This window comes from Tympanuchus pallidicinctus, unplaced genomic scaffold, assembly GCF_026119805.1.
Source record: "Tympanuchus pallidicinctus isolate F22 unplaced genomic scaffold, pur_lepc_1.0 scaffold5, whole genome shotgun sequence".
In the NCBI taxonomy this organism is placed as follows: Eukaryota; Metazoa; Chordata; class Aves; order Galliformes; family Phasianidae; genus Tympanuchus; species Tympanuchus pallidicinctus.
Genome location: NW_026294769.1, coordinates 32,040,805 through 32,059,769, shown reverse-complemented (window position 1 = coordinate 32,059,769; position 18,965 = coordinate 32,040,805). Strand labels below are relative to the sequence as shown.

At 41.9% G+C, this 18,965-nt stretch overlaps 1 long non-coding RNA gene across 8 annotated transcripts in view; it reads right to left on the bottom strand.

Moving 5' to 3' along the window:
- Nucleotides 1-1,469: 1,469 nt before the first annotated feature.
- LOC128091380 (uncharacterized) overlaps nucleotides 1,470-18,965 on the bottom strand; it is a 31,893-nt gene continuing 14,397 nt past the window's right edge. For 5 of the 8 annotated variants that reach the window (XR_008211368.1, XR_008211370.1, XR_008211371.1 and 2 more), the window contains one exon: nucleotides 13,754-13,955. This is a non-coding gene — a long non-coding RNA (uncharacterized LOC128091380). Of the gene's footprint in view, nucleotides 6,994-10,401; nucleotides 10,821-13,753; nucleotides 13,956-18,965 lie in introns of those variants that run through there. The other 3 variants (XR_008211373.1, XR_008211374.1, XR_008211372.1) reach the window with 3 other exon arrangements.

The following is an 18,965-nucleotide window of genomic DNA, read 5'->3' as shown; positions in this document are numbered from 1 at the left end:
TAGAATTTCCCTAGCTCCCTCTTGTATGCCTGCTTTGGATGTCCCAGCTGTTTTTCCTGGTGACTCTGAAAAGATTAGGGTAAAACGTTGTTTTATAGACTTCCACATGAAATATCGAGTATCATAAGACAAGTTAAGAGAGACTTTTGGTTGAATCCACTTTATTCACTGAAAAATGCTGTTATGGCTTGTCCAGAGCTGAGATTCATTGCATGAATATAGCTGAGTAGGACTGGAATTAAAAAAACAAATTTTGCCCAGGTGTTTCTGAAGGCAGGCAGGCTGGCCTCCATGCCATGTGAAAGACAAGGGGAAGTGGTTTTCAACTGAAAGAAGGAAGATTTTAGATAGGATATAAGGAAGAAGTGCTTTACAATAAGGGCAGTGGATCACTGAAATGGGTTGCCCAGAGAGATGGTGGATGTCCCATCCTTGGAGACACTCATGGTCAGATTGGACGGGGCTATAAGCAACGTGATGTAGCTGTAGGCGTCCCTGTTCATTGCAGGGGAGTTGGTCCTGATGGCATTCATGGTCCCTTCCAAGTCAAACTATTCCCAGCTCAGGGAGGACTCCGAGTTTGGGGCTGAGGCTGGCTCAAGAGGCTGTGCCCACTGCATGTCCTTCTGCAGTGATGGAGGCAGTGTTTTTCTCCTCCATCCAGCAGTTCATTTTTATGAAACTCATAGGAACTTAATATCTTTGAGAGTTCTATGGCTCTCTTCATATCTGTCTGAAACTTGCTAATGGGTTGGAGAATTATTAGGGGAGGACTGACTGACAGACAATGTGATTTTGGAAAGCGCACTTCCTCCTGGAACTCCGCTGAAAGCAATGAGGTGGTGGGAAAGCTTCTGTCACCTCTTCTGATATGGACTGCTTGTGTGACGTTGGGATCCCTGCCCTATTTAATATACACATTTGGAGTACAGACATTTATTACATGGTTAGATTAGTTGCACATAAATCTGCAGCCTGTTCAGCCTATCTTCCAGCTGTTCAGAAAACATTATCAGGGATAAAAGGTAGAGTTTTTTGAGACTTGTAAGTCAAATTTGCACCAACTTTCAGCAGAGGTTTTTCATGGATCTCTAAAGTGAGTGTGGCTTCCTGTGTTTCCTACACTGGGCATTTCTGCTGGAGTTGTTCTGAATCATTATTGGTATTAATTATTATAATTATTACTACTATTCAAATGAGACATTATTTCCCTCCAGTCTTCTTGCAAAAAAATAATGATCTGTTTGATTTCTGTGCGCCCTTCTTCAGAAAGTGCTGCAAATGGCATTCTAGGGAGTGCCCTGGAATATGGGAAAAAAGGGACTGCATGGACTATTGTCATAATGAAATAGGAGGTGTGAATTTCCAGGTTTTCTTAATATCTGTCTTTCATTTCACTTGGCTCTTAAGGACAAGAATAAATAACTTACTCATTTTGGTTGGAGATCATCTCATCTGTGTAAATTTATCAGCTTCTAATTTAGATGCAGAATAACAAAGAAATTTTTTTTCTCCCTCCCAGTTTTGGGCACTTCAGTTACTGTGAGGGGACAGTAACGGTTTTAAAGCCCTTCACTACAAGGACATTCATTTTTTTTCAGGCTTAGATTTCATGTTACTTTTGACAAACACGCAGGCTCTTCAGTCAGCTCCTGGAAATTCTGTCAAGGCACGATTAAACGTTCAGAACAAAAAGCAAGAATTTTTTGTGAGAATCACCTTCTGCCTCTACTTGGCACTGGTGAGACCATTCCTTGAGTACTGTTCTCAGTTTTTGGCCCCTCATTACAGCAAGGCTCCAGTGTGTATCCAGAGAAGGGCAACAAAGCTGTGAAGGGTCTGGAGCACAAGTCTTAAGGGGAGCAGCTGGGGGGGCTGGGATTGTTCAGTTTGGAGGAGGCTCAGGGGGGACCTTACCACTCAGTGAGACAGACTGTGGTGAGACAGGTGCTGGCCTCTTCTCCCAGGTAACAGTGATAAAACGAGAGGGAATGGCCTCACGTTGTGCCAGGGGAGGCTCAGGTTGGATATTAAGAAAAAATTATTCTCCTCAGAAAGAGCAGTGAGGCAGTGGCACAGGCTGCTCAAACAGCTGGTGAAGTCACCATCCCTGCAGGTGCTCAAGAACTGTGTGGATGTGGCACCGAGGGACATGGCTGGTGAGCATGGTGGGGATGGGCTGATGGTTGGCTGGATGATCTTAGAGGTCTTAATGATTCTATGATAATGGTTAATACAGACAACAGATCTTGTGTAATTAATATAATATATAATATACTAAAATATATATATGTATGTAGTGATTAAAATACCACATTGTTTTCAGGTGCATTTTTGCTTTTCCAATTGCTGGCACCCCAGCTATGACCATCTGCAAAGTGCTCAGTGCACGTGGCCTGTGCCTTTTATTTTCTTCCACTTGGTCTCTCGCAGCTGACTTTGCTTGGCTTCCAGGTTACATTAAGGCTTTGGGCTCTGCTGCAGTGGGGAGAAGTCTCAGCACAGAATGGAGCTTAGAAGGGAGGGCTGTGAACAGAGTCAGCCAGAAGCACTGACAGTGAATTGGGGTGGGCAGTGAGGGAGAGAAGGAGTGATGAACTACTAGTGAAATCCAGGATTAAAAAGGTACCACTGGAAAAAAAAAGAGCTGAATATGAGATTCTCTGAAATACTCTACGACTTAAAATCAGAACCCCAGTAAAAACTGAAATAAAAAAGTTTTTACTTTCTCTTTTTCATATAAAACTCCCTCTTTGCCTTTCAGACACGGATCAGGTACTGGGTGTTTCCTTTCCTTCTGTTCTTTAAAAGCCACATTTAATCCGCGGTTGTTTTATAGAGAAAATTGTAAGCTAGGGGGGTTTATAAAAAGATCTATGGAATGAAAGGTTTAGTCTTCTGACAGGGAGCTAACAGGAGTGCTGCATACACTCAGCCACTGCAGCCTTTCTCCCACAGTAATTTTTCCTGACCTCGGCTCCAATTTTATGCTCATTACTCAGGCAATCGGCTCATTGTTTTCACTGGCAGCTTTGCTTGAGTATGAAATTCAAGAGGAAGCTTTGAAACTGCAAAGACGTTGCAGAAATCTGTAACTGCTGACTTGATTCAAAGTGAAAGCCTGAGCAGCGACACCGCAGTGTGTCTGAAAGCCCGAGACAGCGAAGACCTCTGTAGTCAGATGAGTGCATGGCTGAGCATCCTCAGGTCTGAGCCAGCGTCCTACCTAAAATGCTAAGGGAAGACTGTGACATTAAGAGCTACATGTTGAATGAATTTGCAGCATTAACACAGGCAGTGCACAGGTGAAATCTGCAATAAATGAGTGCCTTTGCATTTCTGAATGTAAAACAATGTGTTGGGGCATAAGTGATTTGCATCAGCTGGGATGTGTCTGGCATAGAAAATTAATGTAGTGAAGGATTTTTCTCTGGAGTTCAAGAAATCATTAGAGTGAAAAAGGACAGGGCTGGGGCTTCTCCAGAGCTGCTATCCTTGGGTGAACAACCTACACCAACCTTTGAAGACTAACCAGTTTTGAAGGTTTTTAGGAAGCAGCTGTTAACAGAGATACATCTCACTCCCCCAGCTGACACTTCTGTTAGCTCCTTTGAAGAAAAAACTACCAAAAAAAGAAGCTGAAGGGAGAGAGCTGGAGTAGCAGCAGGAAGCCCAGAAGAGACCACAGAACATCCTCCAGATGGCACAGGCTGGGGGAAAAGTGCTATGTGAGGGGAAAAGCTGGAGGGAGGGAAGGGAAACTCAAAGAACATTTAGAGGACACTGAAGTATGAAAAGGAGAAGAGAAACCAAGAGCAACCACTATTTTCTTTTTCTTTTTCTTTTTCTTTTTCTTTTTCTTTTTCTTTTTCTTTTTCTTTTTCTTTTTCTTTTTCTTTTTTTTTTTTTGCTAAATCAAAGATCTCATCACTGAGATGGTTATGCATGAAACTCTGAAGTGTATCCCTGCTATCTGGGCTGTATGGGGAATTTAAATGTTTCTGGAAACCATCTCAGTGTCTTCACACACTGAACCAGGACTAGTGAAAAGCACGGACAGATGTGGCATGAGGGTGTGAGCTCTTCACATTTGGCATCTTCACAAAGGTGTCTTTGGGCTGAGGACAGCCACAAACACAGGAGTTCCTGTCCCCAGGTAGGGGTCCATCTCCATTGAAACACAGAAGGGTCACTTGGGCTGTGTTGGACTGAATTCCACCGGAACACCGGAGCTTCTCCAGCTTGTTTACTACCTGCTTGTCCCACACACCAACATGTTCCTCAAGAAGATGAAGAACAAACTGCTGGGCATTTGAAATCATTGTAGAACCTGAGACCTAGTAAATCCTATCTCCTCAAGTGCCCTGGCCCAGCTCCTCCTCTGAGGCAGCTTCCCCTTTATCTCCAGTGGCTTTCCATGCAATGCCAACAGCAGCAGCACCAGTGGACCCCAGGACAATCAGTGATTCTGATTTTACCACATTTTTATTTTCTCTGGCAAGGCAATCTCCATGAACCACCTTCTTCCATCAGGTCCTCTTCCCCAGGATGGGAAGGGATCTTTCAGAGGCAGCAGCATCTGGTGGAAAGCTGCCATGTGGAACCAGTCACCACTCAGTGTCATGCATTTTACGCAGACAGGATGAGGTATTATTCAAGCACTGACATCTGCAGATGATGATTTAAGAAACAATGCTGTAACAACCTTTAAAAGGGAGATCTTTCTCTCTGTGCCAGGAAGGATGTATGTCTGTATGATACACACCTTCAATTGCCCAGGGTTGTGAGAGGGACCTGCTGGGTCCGCCTGCTGTCCAGTCCTTCTGACTTCTTTGGCTCTCTGTTCTTCACAAACTGGACATGGGGAATGATCTGCAATGCTCACACACGCAGAAAATAGGACTGTGTCAGCTATATATAGAGATACCAGCTGCAGGTAGGTACCTGCTTCTGCAGCTGACATGGATGTGCACATCCTGTATTTTTAACCGTTTTAAAGGGAAAAAAAGATGACAGGAGTTACAAGAAAAGGCCACAAATACTGACTCAGATTTGCTTTTATTTCTTTCTATGTGTGCTGAGCTTATCATCAAGGCAAACAAACCTCCTAGTGCTGCTGGATGCAGTAGCAGGTTAAGTGATTCGAGGTATATCATCTCACAAAATCCATCAGTTACCAGACAGGACAGTGATTTCTTCCTTCAGTTTAGGTCTACTGTTTTTGTTACTGTTCATCACTGAAAGGTACTCCATAACAATATTTTTATAAGCTGCTGGGCAACCAAGAAGTACACAAAAGCTTGCAAATTGTGTGTTTAAGATGGCCAACAACACTGTCTTGTACAGAAGTCTTACTTAGAAGTTTGTGATGTTTGTTTGTTCTTTCTGTCCTTCCTAGACATCAATTTTCTCCCACAAGCTCTCGATTTTATTTTCTGTAAGCTTTGATGTACTTTTGCAAGCTCCTACCACTGCTTCTTAGACCTTCACTTCTTAACTAAAGCCATTTATTGATATACTACGTCTCTCAGTGAAGTAGAGCATCAATAAATTAAAGATTAGTTCAGTGTGTCAGCTCTCCCTGAGCATGCTGGGAACCACTGGCCACTTTGAATGGCTGCAGAGGCCACACAACACCCTCACACAAGAAAGATAATAACTCTGAAAGATTTAAGATTTTTTTTCCACAGCATCTCCTCCTGCTAAATATTATTTGAAAGTCACCTTTTAAACTAATTTGTAGATTCAACTTACTACTAAGCAAACAGGTGGCAGTAAGCTTACTATAAAGAAAGACATCTAAACCAATTTTTAGCTCTCTCCTATTGCATTTTGCTTTTCTTCCTCTCTGATCTGATTTTATGCAGGTTATTTAAAGTGATAAACAGTTTTGTCTGGCATTTAAATACATTATGTCCCCCTTAAGCTCCTGTTATACTTCAGACCATGTTTCACTGCACCTTGTTTTTTTGCAATGACATGGACTGAGGTGCAGTACTGCCAAACAGGATGTACACAGTCTTAAGCATCCAGAAGAGTTCTTCTGTTCTTTATTACACTTTTTACCTTGTCACTCATTCATTCATAGAATCATAGAATCACGGAGTCTTTAGAGTTGGAAGGGACCTTTAAAGGTCATCTAGTCCAACTCCCCTGTTATGAACAGGGACACCACAGATAGATCAGATTGCCCAGGGCCCGATCCAGTCTTGCCTTGAAAGTCTCCAGGGGTGGAGCTTCAACCACTTTCTGTTCAACCTGTTCCAGTGCCTCATCACCCCTCACTGCAGAAGACTTTTTCCTTACATCCAACCTAAATCTAAATTGTTTACTTATTAGATTTTATGCAGTTAATTTCTAGAATACACTTCAAACAAGATTTGCAAATGGGAGCCAAAAATTAGTCTTGAAAGCCAATATTGATGCATTATGTACAAATGTTCTGATGGCAGAGCAGATCCTATAAATTTGGCTGAGGAGATGCAGAATACTCTGCATTTCTGAGGACAAAATCTCCAGTCTTGGTGCCCTGTTGAAGGCTTGGCTCCAGTCCTTTCATTCTGAAAACATCATCTGAATGCCTTGAACTCAAAGCGTGTTCTTCACCATCAGTGTGCATTTTGCCAAGGATGTATCCACTTCCATGGGCTTCCCTCAATGAAGGAGATAGGCACTGACTGGCAAAATAGAAGCCCTGGTTAGAAGCAAAAATGGTGCCAGTTGGTTCTCTCTCATATTTTGAATCAGTTCCTTTCAGAATATCTTTTTTTCTTTTTTTTTTTTCTTTTCTTTTTTTCCTGTTTTCTGCTTAGTCAGGATTTTACTGTGGCTACTGTGGCATTTGGATATGGCCGCAAAGGACCAGGACTTAGTTAAGTGTCATAGAAGAGTGTTGTGATTACAAAGGGTCTTCACAAGTTGTTCCTTCTTACCATTCACTATTTGTGCTGAGTGAGAGGTCACTGAAGTCTCTTGCTTGGAACAGGGAAACATCTGAGATGGAAGAATAATGAATGATACATAGCAGACAGGCCTTGTAATGAATATTTTGTTGTGCACAGACGCCCACGTTAACATATGAATGTGGCCATTTGTATGAAGAGCAGTCGTTCTCCAAACCTTCAAGGGGAACACAATCCTGTTTGCACAAAGGCTCGTGAATAATGAATATAAACAGGGACATGAAGAGGGCACTTAGATACCATGGTGATAGGTATAGAATAATGGTACATACATAGCCAGATGGCTGTATACAGCCAATTGGAATTGAAATGAATGAATGACTGCGACAAACCCTCCTTGAGTGCCTACCCCAGGCTGTACAAGAGATACACGTAAAGTCATCTTATGAAAAAAACTCAAACTATCTAAATATTTTGTGGCAAAATCTTTAGCAGACATATCTCATCCTGGTTTGGAATCGTTTGGAATGGTTTGGAATGGTTTGGAATGTTTTGGAGCTGTACGAGCTGGTGAAACTTTGCACTGTAACAGTTATTATGATCTTTATTGTCTCTAAAATGCAGGCTGACAGTAGTTGGCGTGCCCACAGGATGGATGTCCGAGCTCAGCTGATGCAGTTTTCTTGAGACTCAGTCACAGTGACTGAGGTTGTGGTACCGACACTCACCGTGTGCAGAGCCAGAGCCTTCAGCTTCCCGGGGCTGAGGAGCAGCAGTGAAGAAGAAATGACTGGATTAATTGTTTGCATGGCACTCAGCAATGGGAAGACTGTACTCCTGCAAATGATTTTTCTGTCATCACTGCACAAGTGCTCAATGCTGTCCTACCTGTTCCAGGAGGTAAAGAGTTATTGTGCACTGAACTCTTTTGGTGGGACTAGACACATTCATCTCAGTGCCAGTAGGGGAGCTTGCCTTGTGAGATTACCTCTGATGTAGGTAATCTTCATCTGGTTGAAAATTCCACTTGGAGCTAAATTTCTCAGCTAGAATGAGTGTACTCATGTTAAGAGTGTACTGGAAACTTCAGACTAAGTGTCCAGGGACATGTTCTTGGTGTGCCAAACATCATCCCAAGGAATAAGTGAAATCCTTACAGGTGACCCTGGCACGACGTGCTGTACATCCCTTGTGTATGCAAGAAAGCTATCTGGGAACTGATAAAATATTGCCTCCCTGAGCACAGCACACATTAGCTATGGTGTTTAGCTGCGATGCTTCCCAAGAAATACTGCAAAGACAGTCCATTGGCCTGTGCTTCAGCAAAGCTGAAGTGCAGGAAAAATGAACAGTAATAGCTACAAGAAATGCTGTCTTCTTTACCACTGATTGCTAATCTTTGGTTACAAAATTGGGATTCAGGCGCTCATAGGAAAGGCTTTGGACACTTATCCAAAAGAATGCTCCTGCTAGCTAGTTCAGTGTGAGGTAGTTCATGTTATGGTAGCCAGTTACAGTACCAGTTACCACTAAAGAGGTCATTGGTGAGCTTCTGTTAAAGTGAAGAGTAAAATGTAAAATGTCAAACAACCATCTCTGACTGACACTTGGGAAACTGCGTTGCTGATGATTAGTATCCCATTTACAATTAAAATCTGGACTCCTTTTCTAATTTTTGTTGATGTGCTGTTGGTCTGTGGACTCCTAATAGACATCCTGGATTTTTAAACAGACTTTACTTTGACTTACAATTACCATAAAATTAACAATTCTAAAAATGCTGCCTTTTAATTTTGCTGCTCATATTCATTTTAATGTACGCTCTAAATCTGCTACCCTGGCATGCCTCTGGTAGTTTACTCTATCAGATGTCTGTATTTCTACTCAGATACAGAGGCAGCTAGTCAATATATCTAGGTATGATCAATTCTTGCTTCCGAACAAAGGAAAGCTCCACATAGCTCCACAAACTACATCTCTCCTCAATTCTCAATAATTCACTCAGCAATGCCATGCTGTAACGTAATCATGGTGGTTTTGAGGCAGACAACCTTAGCTGTGGGTATCTGTGCTGAAGGGCTGCAGTGTCCAGCTGGGTGGCACAGGCAGCACTGTGCCATGTGCAGGACGTGCTCAGGTATTTCAGAATGTGGTGTGCAGCTCTTTGCTTAAGGCTTAAAATTGCTCACAAACCCAGTTGCCTCATGCAGCACTGAATCGGAAGCAATGAGTTCCTACATTTTTGAGGACCTACTCTTATACGATGTTGATTCCTGGCATCTGTTCCTCTTCTAACAACTGCAAGGTTTGCAACGTGGCTGGAATCTGAGGGAAAATGTGGGGACAAAGTACTCAGTCTCTGCAAGGGAGATGACAGCGCCTCACAAGACTTGCGTGGGGCAAACCAATAGCAGCAGGATTTGAGTACACATGGCTTGTAGATAAAATACAGAACCCTGGAAAGTTTTAACATGGGACTTCTCAATTTTAAGAAGAGAATAACATAAATTTGTTGCTTGCCACCACTTGGGTTTGCACTAAATGGCTCCAGAGGTCCCCATAGCCCATGGTTTCTATAGATTGCAGAACAGTCAGAAAGCACTGTTCCACTCACCATACATTGGGATTTGTTTGTTGCTGTGTTTTCTCAAGTTGATGTTATGTTACTTTTCCTCCTAACACTGCTCTTGTTTCACACAAATACCCAGAGTTTTCAAGAGAAGTATTACCGATTAGTATGCCCAAGAAAGGTATTCAGTAGTACTAGGTGCTTAAAGTGGTAATTTAAGTGGTATCTAATGGGGTGGATGCTTAGATTGGAAACATTTGTTTATTTACAAGACTTTCCCAGTAAACCTATCCTTCTTGCTGCTGCTAATCCCTAGCAGAAGGGATATGGAAAGATTAACAGAAGCTGCCAGTAATTTTGAGGACCAGTTCAGTCTCCCGGTACCTTCCTGATCTCTTCATTGCTCTGTTGCAACAAAAGGCCCTTGATAGCCAGAAGGACATTGGTTCCTGAAAGGAATTTCAAAAAGTGCATAAAGTTGGTATCTGCTTACAAGTAACACGAAACAGGAGCATCTGCCAGAGACAGGAGCATGTTGCTGGCTTAGTAAAACAGCAGGGGAACCTGCTGTTGACCAGATTTGTCCATATCGGTGCAGGTGTCTCTGCAGTTAATAAGAATTACTATTTACACTTGTTTTCAGAGACTGGGAGACATGGGGATAATATAGATAGCCCGTAAGTCATAAAGAGCAAGTAGATATGACACATGTTCCCATTAATGTATAGTGTTACTCCTTAGAGTTTGTGATATTGAGACATTATGGAGTATGGTACGAAATGCAGATGGCTCTGACTCTTGTCTGTTTTTGTTTAATTAAAGCTGAATGTATTTCAAGATAGATTTTTTATCCTGAATTAAAGGTGGGGGAAAAGAATGAGCAAGGTTATATGTAAACTGAATGCTGTCAGAATTACCAGGACATGGCAGTATGATTTAAGATATTTGCTCTTTATCCTCAGAAAAAAAAAAAAAAAAAAAAAAAAACATTGTGAATGTTTAAGAATATGTTGTCATAGGATTTTTAAGTCTGGAAAAGACCAAAGGATCATGTAGTCCCATGGTTAACCCATCACCACCATGCCCACTAGCCCATGTCCCTCCGTGCCATTCAGTGCCACCTCACATTGGCAGAGCATGTTCCTATGAGTCACTGGATGTGCTAAGCCCATTTTTTAGTTAGTATCAGTGTGTTATTTAATTTCACATCCCATGAGACACAGCAGCACAACAGGGTAAATAGTCCTGAATGGGAAGGAAGGCAGAGGCATGCCAGATTTTTCCACACAATCCTTTCTGGCCAGTGTGGAAGCGGAAGCAGGATTTGCACACATTTGCTTCTTTTTGTGCTAGGGGGAAAAACGACAACAACAAAAAAACATTACGAGGTGTGGACAGTTTCTGTGAAGAAATATGCTCCAGTGGATATTTTCTTTTGGCCCTACTCTCAAAAGTAGAATAGGATCACTTCCACCAAATAACACCTTTCTGTGGAAGGCTGACTGCATTCTAGTTCTAAAACATAAAACATTATTATTATTATTGTTATTATTTTGCAATATCAGATGTGAGCACAACAACACCTTCCTTCTGGGAATCTGTGATCTGTGTAACAGTTTCTTTCAAGAAACATGGTTTCTTACCCTGTGGGTTAAATCCCATTCTACTAACTAGATGCTGGGAGGCTGCTTGGCAGACTGTGCCCCAGCAGGGAAGAAGCTATTCTAGTACCTATGATTACAGGTAAGATGCTGTCTTTTTTTTCTGGACTCTCTGTGAATGGTCACCATGGGATCTGTCACCCAATGGCAGGGTGGCAAGAGGGAAGGGGAAGGAGGAAAAGCAGCACTGGGAAAGGTGAGTCATGCAAGGACAGCTTAAAGAGAAGGATTCTGAGCAGGATTGTGAATGTGAGGGTTTTTTCACTTAATGGTCCTCTGATTTTAGAAACAGCTTAAAAAAATACAATCTGTAGAGCATGTGAGAATGTGTGTGTGTGTGTGTGTGTGTGTGTGTGTGTGTGGAAGAAGGGGAAGGGTCAAGAGAAAAGCCTTGGTTCCTGTTGGATATTTACTACTTCAGAACACTGGAAAGGGATGATATCTTTCATACTTGATGTCTGCTGAAGTACAAAGCAAATCCTCTCTGCATTAAGCAGCCAAGAGCATTCTTGAGAGTAAGGACCCTTAAAGACTCTTGTGTTTTGTTTTGTTTTTTTTTTTTCCTTCTGGGCAATGAATGACTAGTCCCTCGACGCCACTAACTGTTTATGTAGAAGAGCTAATTTCACTTCTGACAATAAAGTTCTCTTGCCAGCCTGAGTTTCTCATTAAAATTAATATTCTTATTGTATGTCCCCGTCTTTTCCCTTGCTGAGAGAGAAGCTAATAATCTTTCATTCAGGGCCAAATTCCCACCTCTTCCCCATCCCAAAGCAGAAGAAGGGAGAAGGTAATTGCATGTGGAAAGATACACTGGCAGGAACACAGTCCTTTGGAGATGTGCTTCATTTCATGGCAGGGAGAAGTATCTCAGCGTCTGTATGGCTGTCAGGCTGCAGGAGACCTTGGTTCACTTCTGCACTGGAAAAACCTACAAGCTTACATCTCATGGGGGAATGCCATAACTAACAAGGGCGGGGGCTGCAGGGGATTGTTCCCAATTTCTCTCCAGTGTAGCATGTCCGTTTTATAAGAGAGAATTAAGTAGCAAGGGAGAGCAAGTACGGAGGCATTGCAGGGGGATTAGGGCATTCAGCTGAGACGTTGCAATTCCTGCGCTGCTTAACATGAAAACTTGCAAGAGTCATGAGATGAGAAGAGGCATCATTTCCTCTGCTCACTCTGCCTGGTGTGATGCTGGGGCTGCTCAGGGCTGCCCACCAGAGCATCCTTCAGTAGGGAGGAAACATGTCCTGGGGAGCATGCTGGCACCCACTGTGAGACACGTGGCACTGCCTCAACATTCCACCTGCATGGCACCTGCCTCTGCACAGGGATGCACTGTGCAAAATGGGAAGAGCTGGGAACTGCACAGCTTTGTGCTATGCGCATAAAGGCTTTAGCACACCTAAAGGAAAAATCAAGTGAGAAATTCTCTGTAGTTCCAGCCAAGGTGCACGTTGTGCCCAAGCAATTGTTTGCACCTGGGGCTTGCACAAGTAAGTGGGTAATCCTCCCCTTACCCAGATGGGAGATGGTTCTGCCCTCATACAGCTGAATAGCATCACCACGTGCTGTCCTCATGCTGGAGGGGAAGCTGCCTTTGCCTAGGCAGACAAGCTCACACTAGGGGTTTCCTTCCGCACTGGTAAAATTAAAGATCTGCTTGGGGACAGCAGGATGGATGCAAGCCCAGACATAGCAAATCATCCTGTCTGGTGGGACTATAATACATAGGAGCTTCAATTCCTTTTCCTCTTCCGCATCTTCCTGCTGCCTTTTATGCTTGATTTCTGAGAGGGAGGGGAATGAAAAGTTATCGTGTTCAATGGGTGTGTTGGAAGTATACTTTCAAGTAACACCCAGCCTTTCAAAAAATGTCTAGGAAAGCAATTCCTAACAACACTGAGAACATCACTAATGCTAAATGTTCTTTTAATTCTAATTTTGAGTTAGTTGGCAGTCTTGCAAATTAAAGATTTATTGCCTAAGAGTGCTCAGATCGCAACCTAACATAGGCTTAGCTGCTTTGTTCCATCCTGTTTGGAGTCATTCCAGAGGCTAAGCCCCTGTATTAGAAACATCACCAATGCAAAGATTGAATGATCGATCAAAGCGATGCAGATTATGAATTCTCCTATGCACCCTTCCAAAAAGAGAGTCTAGAGAAGCAGCTGTTTTTTTGTTGTTTGTTTGTTTGTTTGTTTATTTTTGACAGACAGCTTTATGTCAAAGATTCTGTGAAACTGTTTTCTAACAACCTGTTTACTCAAGGAGGTAAATTTTGCTAGAATAAATATTTTTCAAGTGAATGAGGAAATGGCATAACTGAGATGAGACAAAGAAATGAAATGTTCTGCACAGTTCGTCAGGATAGATCAAAGATAGCAAAGGGAAAAGGTATTTCTAACTTCAGAAACTCCAGAATAAATAGACTGTTACTGATGCAAAGTCCCTCAAGAAAACAAATAGGATGCACTTTTGCTCTGTTTTGAAATTAATTCTAAGTCCAAGGAATGGAATACATAATGTGTGTAATAATTTCAATGTGAATCCCAGGGATATTAAACATTAAATCTGGGCAGAGATCTCGCATTATAAAAATTACTGAGAGCATGTCATTAACATACATCATTCAGCTACTTACTGTACTTGAAGAGCCTAGGCTTATACAAATACATCAGAGTTGTACTTTGCATTCCAGGGCATGACCAAATAATCAAATTACAGAGAATAAAGTGGTTAGGGCTTGAGATAGCATGGCAAACACTACAACTCTAAGGATCCTCTGTTGTGGAACAGATCTTGCTCTCTGTAGACTGTCTGTGAAATAAAGGAATAAATAGGTGTGACATCGGGGAAGCCTTCTTAAAACTAGGCTGATATCATCCAAAATTTTAAAACAAAGAGCAAACCCAGCAGTACAGCAGGAAAGAAAACAAGCCAAAAAAAGTGCTGCTCCTCTTGTTCAATATGCCTCCCAGACACTCGGTTTGAAGTGTGTCTGATTATTGATCATGACGATTTCCTCTTCAAAATCCTCTCTCTCTCCTTTTCTCTCCTTACCTTGTTGCTGTAGTTCACTTTTCCTGTGTCTGGGACTTTTTCCCTGCACTAACACATTGCTCTCCAGATTCTGCAACTAGGAAAAAACGTGTTTAAATCTGGATTAACCTCTTGAGAATTAAACTTTTAATTAACTCATGGAAGAAATTTGTAGGAAGCCTGGTAGGAGATTCTATTGAGTCTGCATCTTTGTATTTTGAGTTGTCTGCCAGAAAACATGGACCCATTACCTCCTAAACCCAACTTCTTTACCTTACTGCATCTATAATAAAGGAAGCTGTCTAATTACTTTTAATGTGAGCAGGTAGCCAAAAGTATATTTTATTCCACCTAGGAGGAGAAATTGCCGATGGAGACAATGCATTTAATAAAATTCTGTTTATTTTTCATTCAAGGCCAGGCTGGATGTGGCTCTGGGTGGTCTGATGTTGTGGTTGGCGACCCTGCACATAGCAGGGGGGTTGAAACTGGACGATCATTGTGGTCAACCAATGCTACGATTCTATGATTCTGTTTACAGAAATGTACCAAATTCTACTTTCTTGATGCAAGAAGGATGCAGAGATAGGCAATTTTCTTGCTTGAAGATCCTTTGCAGCTTTCTGTCATTTCTGCTGCTGTCAGAGCATACATGTTCTTTCATCTCTGTTTCTCTGTTTTCATCTCAAACTGTATTTTCTACCTTCTTTCACTCCCATCCCCATGTTTTTTGTTTTTTGCTTTTTTATATCAAGAAAAGGCCCTCTTCTCTGTGCTGTCTGTTCTCTATTGTTGGGGAACACACATGGTTACCTATCTCTTACATTTATCTTCAAGGCTGTTGGCTAGACATATCAGTCTGAAATGGGTTTAACATGATGTATGTCCTTCTCCACAGCTCAATCCACTGAAACTGTCACCCTATTTCAGTCAAAGTCAAGATAAAGTTTATTCAGATTTTAAGAGTAAAATTAAAGTAAGTACTTAAGTCTCCCTGCATTTTTAAACAGTTTTTATTAAGTTAACTTCACATCACCAGGCATTCCCAGTGTCTTCAATAAGTTTGATTTGTTTTCTCCCAGCTGCCAAGACAAAGGTTATCTCTAAAGAATTTCCTGTATAATCCCTGTATCCTGTAATCCTGGGTCTATACAGTCTTCCAGAAGAAGCCACTCTCACCTTTTCCAGTATAAAGGAATTTTCAGCAGTTGTGTTAGTGGCTTCTAAGCTTGGAAACGTGACAGCTTATTTACCGCAAACTACCGCAAATTTGTTTCATTTGTTTCAGCTAGTCCACATGTTCAAAAGGATCTTCCAATCACCCAATTTGCAGATAACTTTTCCTACTGTTACTAGATATGATAAACTCTTAACTCAGTTATTAGCTCATCTGTTATCTCAGTTGCTCATACCTCTTGTTCACATTACAGAGGTCCTCCTGTTGCAGAATCTGTTTTCCCAGGTTTTGGATGTTTTCACATTCCCCAGACATTCTCTCCATTTGAAATCAATTAAGACATTCCGTTTTGGATCTTCCAAATCCCTAGTCCTTTTTACTTGTCTAGTCTAATAAATATAAAGTTTGAAACAACATCTACAATTCTTTCACATTTCACTGATTCTATTACACATTCAATTGCCAAAATTCCTCTTCTTATTGTTAGCTGTCCAGCCTGATATAAAACCGGTGTACTGGTCCTGTGATGCGTTCCCAAGTTTTGATTCTTCAGTTTGGTGTCCTTCCATTTCCTGAGCTGAAAGAAGAGTTCTCTAGGAAGTAAAGATGATCTGCCTGTGGCAGCCTTGTATTAATAATAAACTTTTTTTTGACAGTGTTAGATTTCAAGTTTAGTTGACACTGTTCTCACTTTTATTTCACTGGGCCAAGTTTTTTGTTTTTATTATTCTTCAATAACATTGCAGGACAGATTTGTATCCTATTTCCCTGATACAGAACTGTACTTGGGGAATTTGTAGAACTGGTCTTTCACCCTTGCCATCAGAAACTGCTTCTTCCTTTGGTCCATGGCTGCAACAGGAGAATCACAATTTCCTCTGCAAACCCCAGAGACCTCGTAGAGTGTCCTTGGCTGCTATTCACTGACCCTAGTGTTAAAGCTTAAGTCCAGTTGAGCACCTCTGAATTGATCCATTGCCAGTTTATCCTGAAAGCCTTCACTCACATCTGTGCACGGAGGTTCTCTTGCTGTTCGGGTGGGATTTTCTTTTATTTTCCCCTTTCTTTTCTGTTCTGGCTTTGAGCTGCATCTGTATTGACTTATATTTATGGATGATTCTAATCCAGATAAATTGTTTACATGAAGTCTCTTTTTGGTAAATCAGAGCCACAACACTTTCAGGGCATGGCTATTCAAGCATCTCCATCTTCACCAACTTTCATTCAGTTCCTGAATTTACATTTAAAAAAGTAAATCTCCAATTCAATTTCCCCTAAAAGATATCAGATATTTGCATTATTTGACGTATGAAAACCCAGCCTCTCCAATGGGACTCTATGTCTTGCCAGTCAGAACTGCAGTAAATGTTTTTTTCCTAAGCTCTTGCTTGGCCCAACTGAAAGTCCAGGTGGCTGGCTACCATCATGGGTCTGCAACCAGAGATTTCCTCGTGGAGCTGAAATTTAGCCAGTGTGTTCTTGTTCTACTTCATCCCTTCTAGTGGATTCCCAGCTGGTGTCTCCCTACCCTGAAAGATCTGTGGCAGTATGCTTGCCATTTACTTTTTTGGGCTTATCAGTTCAGACTGGAAGTTTTGCAGCTGGCCTTCAGTCTGTTAAGACATTTTGTAATCATTACCACAACAGAGAGTTCACCTCTGCCTGCAAATCACTTCAGCCATTCCTGGGAAACCTCCAGATGCTGCTGTAATTCCTTTTGTAAAGTTTCCAATTCTTGTTTTAGCGCCTTCTGGTCTTGTTTTAATTTCTCTTGGCTAGCTTTGTTTTCTAGGAGCAGATTGGTTCAAGAATACAACCTAATAATTGCCCTACTTGAAAGGGGTCCCAGTGTCAACACCACAGTTTTTATCTTATGATCTGATAGGGTTATTCCAATTACAAGGAGAAACTGATGCATGAGATACTTCTGATACAGTTCTGTTCATTTATAATAATGTTTTATTGCTTTCTTAGGGAAAGTGTTACCATGCACAGGTTTCTTGCCCACAGCTCTTTCTGCTAGCAACCTTTCCAAAAATTCCCCCTTCAAGCCTTCCCATGGGGCTTGTGAGAATGTCACAGGTCTTCACATTGAAGGAAAAAGCACCTTAAGGAGAAAGTTGCTCCGGTACCACGGAGCAAGAGCTTTGCCATGCCAAAGAGTTACAGGCAGGACAAATGGGAAATGCTCTGAAGGTGGTGGCCAACAGAAAAAGAAGTAGGCCAGTCTATGGCATGTTCATTGAGGAAGTGCATTTTGCTTTTCACAACTGTTTCAAAATCTCCTGCAAATGTTAGTGAGACACTTCATAAAATAACAGCCATGGAAGAGGCTCTTTTTTTTGCTAAAGCATAGCCACAACATTGCTGAAAGGACTGTGCATTAGCTCTGCTCAGACTGCTGCATCTTTCTCCTTGCACTCCTTCTCTTCTGCACGGAGCTGTACCTCACCAAATCCTTTTCAAGTAAATTTAAGCTCGGTATCTAGAGTCACATACATGTATACGGTTGCAAAAGAAACAAGGAGTCAAGACTGTTGTCCAAAAGAGTTTATCAGTTATTAGAACAAAACAAATTACAATCAATGTTGAGAAGAAAGAGGGCTTGGGAACTCAAGTGGTGAGAAGATCAGCACAATGCTCCTGTGGGTTTTAAGGCAAGGCACATAGGAAGCAGATGGGAAAAGCTAACTCAAATGGCGTGTAAGGAGGCAGAAAGCAGAGTGGAGGAAGGGGTCACAGGGAGTACTGCAGTCATCAAAGAGGGAAAAATATGGGATCAATGAGGGAAATAGGATGAAAGGAGATAAAGATGAGGTTGTGCAAGGCCCCTAAGGAACAATGAAAACAGCTGATACTGGTGTAACATTTTCTTCTGATTCCTAAATACAGTTAGAGATTGGTGTCTGCCCTGAACAGTGACAGCTGCAGAAGAGTACTGCTAACAGTGTTACCACATTGCTCATCCTTGGGAAAGGCAAGACCAAAGGGTTGTACTAGTAGGACATGCATAGAGCTCTAGAGAGCTGTGCTGAGATGCAAATTTTAAGAACAAAAGTCTCCTGCAGGAGGGGATCGCTGTGTCAGTCATTGACATGATACCAGTTTGATATGCATCTGCTGGTCTCATCTATGGCAGTTCGTTAGAGGGAGAGACAAAAACTTGATTTAATAGATCCCCATTGATGTAGAGATCTTTGGCTTTGAGTTCCAACTAACAACAAGGCTAAAAAGTGCTAAATGGTCTGGATTGGATGTAAGATAGTTTTATGGGATTAAATGCAGATGAGAAAAAAAAAATGACATCTGGAGCAGTATTTGGACTGACTGTTAAAGGAAAGTAGGAACCATAAGAGTCTTCACTTGGATTAACAAAACTTTAGGCCAGGAGGAATGGGTGTAATCCTGTCTAGAGACCTTCCCCTTGGGCAAAGCCGTAACATTACACACAGTCATCCTTCAACAGCTGGTTTCTGAGGCTGTGCTGAGTGCTTGGAAAGATGACTTACCCTCCTGCCCTTCTGATGTCTTGTCTTAGAAACACAGCACCACGAGGGACACGTGGAGCCCTGCTATTCACAGTGTGACGTCAAACGTATCCCCCTACAACC